Consider the following 3232-nt stretch of genomic DNA (forward strand, 5'->3'; position numbering starts at 1 on the left):
CATCCTTCTCCACCTCATCTATTTATTTAAATATCTTCATTTCTTAAGCAAATTAGAAGTGTGGATCAAAAGCATTAAATATGTAACTGTAATATTGACTCTCCTCCAGCACTGAATGAATAAGACAAAAATCCCTACATTTATGGATATGTTTTGGGGACCAAGAAAAACAAATTATACAAATAAAAAATATATCAGAAGGTGATAAATGTTATAGAGGAAAAGCAGAGAGGGAGCAAAGTAAATGCTGAAGGGAAGGGAGTACTTTTAAAGGGGGAAATCAGAATCTCATAGAGAAAGCAATAGCAAAAAGCTGAAAGATACAGGGGACTGAGCCACAAGAGAGGAGAGCATTGCAGACCAGGGGAACAGCCAGTGCAAAGGCCCTGAGGTAGTTGTGTGCCTGGTAAATTCTCAGAATGGCTAGCAGGTCAGGGCGGCTGGAGCAGTGAGCCAATAAAGTAGGAGATAAGGTCAGAGAGGATATGAAAGGTGGTAAGGCAGCACATAGTGCAGGGTTCATAAAATATTGTAGCATTTTTGGTTTTTACTCTAATAGAGGAGCCATGCAGAGTTTTGAGCAGAGGAGTGAGAAGATGTGACTTCCACTTTGAAAGGATCACTCAGACCTCTGTGTGAAATAGATATAGGGATTAAGGTTGAAAGCAGAGATCAGTTAGGGGCTTTTAATAATTCAGGGGAGAAATAATGGACCAGAGTCGTAGCAGTGGAAGTGGTGAGATTCTAGATATATTTTAGGGACAGAGCCAAGAAGATTTCTGGAACTGGAGGTGGTATAAGATGGAAAAATATCAAGAAGTATTCTGTTTCAGACTTGAGCAACTGGAAAGATGGCTATTGTCATTTACAGAGAGGGAGAAAAGAGGAGGCAGGTTGATTTTTTTTTTTTTTAAGAGGAGTTGAGTTTCAGACCCGATAAGTTTGTAATGAGTTTGGATATTTGAAATTGGGATTTAGGAGTAAAGACTAGACCATAGAGGGTAGTTGGAACTCATTGGCAGGGAGGGAGGTGTATTTAAAAGTACGTGACTTAATGAGATCACCAAGAACAGGAGTGTCAAAGGATGAGGAGACAGTGAGTGGCCAGTGAGGTAGACAAGAAGCCAAGTGTGTCCAGAACTGAAGGGAAGAAATGTTTCTAGAAGGAGGGAATGATTACCTCAAAAGCTACTTTGTGATCAAGCGAGATGATGAATGAGATTTACTATTGGGTTTAACAAAATGCAGGGAAGGGGTGTCATTGATTATTTAAACAACAGCAATTTGGGTGGAGTGGTTGGGAAAAAATCTGAGTAGAATGTAAGAGAGAAAGGGAGGCGAAGAACTGGAGATAGTGAATATAAACAACTCGAGTTATTTTGCTTGAAAGCGGATCAAAGAAATGATGCAATAGTTGGACAGAAAGAGTCAAGAGTCAATATATTAAAACAAAGCATGTTAATAGATTATACAGGAAAGAGAACATTGGTATATGTCAGCCCTCAGAAATTCCACTTCTAGGAATTCCTCTTGAGGAAATAATCTGAACGCTCAAAGATACATATTGTCAAAAGACGTTTTAACACACCTTAAATGTCTATCATAACAAACAACTAGAAATAAAATTCCACAAAACAATAATTGGTTAATAAGTTAAGATTTACCTATGTAAAGAGATTATCATCTAAAAATATATACCAGAAAGATGTAAACATGTTTACCACATATTAAGAGAAACTTTTCAGAAAACTGCATGTTTGTTACAAATTTACGTGTCTCTGCATATAGCAACAAGTCGATGTTAACTGGTATTTTTCCGAAATGGTAAGATTGTGAGTCGTTTTTTATGGGACTATGGTTCTTCCATTTACTGATCAACATTTTGTAATTGTTCTATGAATATGTGTTGTATAAACAAGACATAATAGTTTCTAAGATTGGCCCATCCTGGAAGGCCCACATAAAAGCCACATTGTTATAATATTCTGCAATTTCCTGCCCTCTACCCAAATTAGGAATACATCACAATTTCCTATGTTTTCCCACAGCATGTTAAGTATTCTAATATTACAGCACTTATTTGAGTCAACTTTGTATTATTTTTTTTCTTTAAAGTTAGGGGATTGTTAGTTGACTTAGAAAAGAATTTACTGAAGAAATGAAATGATCTCTGCTATGACTTCCAACATATTAGTATGTACCTAGCCTATTAAACCAATAACCTGAATGTTCTGTTCTTACAGAAACACTGTAGCATTTCAACTCTAGAAACTTGTACCTGTGTAGATTTTAATAAAGTCTCTTTTTTAAGGCCGCCATGGTATATGCTCATCATTTCAGTATTTTTTCCCGACACTTCCATTATTCCCATGGCTTTTTAGTTATCTAAGATTCTCCTTTTTAGGACTTTTATAGCTTGATTTTTATTACAAACACTAACTACAATTAGTCTAAAAGTTTGATTAGCTATCTCTAGAACTTTAAGCATTTCAGAACTGAGAGAAAAGTTTTTCTATGTTCTACTTAATTCTCTCCTTCTCTTGCCCTTTTTAAGAGAAGTATATCAATTTGTCTTCACCCATTTGAGTGCCCTATTTTTTCTAAAATTTCTTTGAATTCAACATCGTTAATTTGCTATTATATTTTCAAGAATTACAAAGATGTTTAGGTTTCCTGGTTCTACTGGTTTCTGGATGAGTTGGACATAGGGAAGTTTGATTTTTGCTACATTAAACATTTCATCTTTGAGTTAATGGAGACAAATCCCTGAAAACTAACAGGGAAGCTCAAATAAACTAAAGATGCTGATAAAATAGTAATTTTTCACATTTAATTTCTAAACTAGTAAATATATCTGAATTTTAGCAAACCAATTAGTATACTTTCTCAAGATGCTATTATAAGAATCAAATAAGCTTTATTTGATTAAGATGGCTGAAAAACTAATCAGTGGGCTGGAGGCAACACTGTGACAAATCACTGCTAGAATCAGAGCTCCATGGAGACCCAGGAGTTCATGTAAGGGTCAGCAGATCTGGCCTTGGTTTTTTTTCACCTTTGACCATGATAATCTGGAAGGAAAGAGACATAAACAGATTAACTCTACTAGCAATGTGGACTAAAAGAGGAAGATACCCCAGAATGTTTTTTTTTTTTTAAGCAACCAAAAAGAAAAAAAAAGTTATGAAGTTTACTTTGGAAAAATATGAGCACTTATGGAACTGGAGGTCTG

The sequence above is a fragment of the Pteropus alecto genome, unplaced genomic scaffold, assembly GCF_000325575.1.
Source record: "Pteropus alecto unplaced genomic scaffold, ASM32557v1 scaffold185, whole genome shotgun sequence".
Lineage (NCBI taxonomy): Eukaryota > Metazoa > Chordata > Mammalia > Chiroptera > Pteropodidae > Pteropus > Pteropus alecto.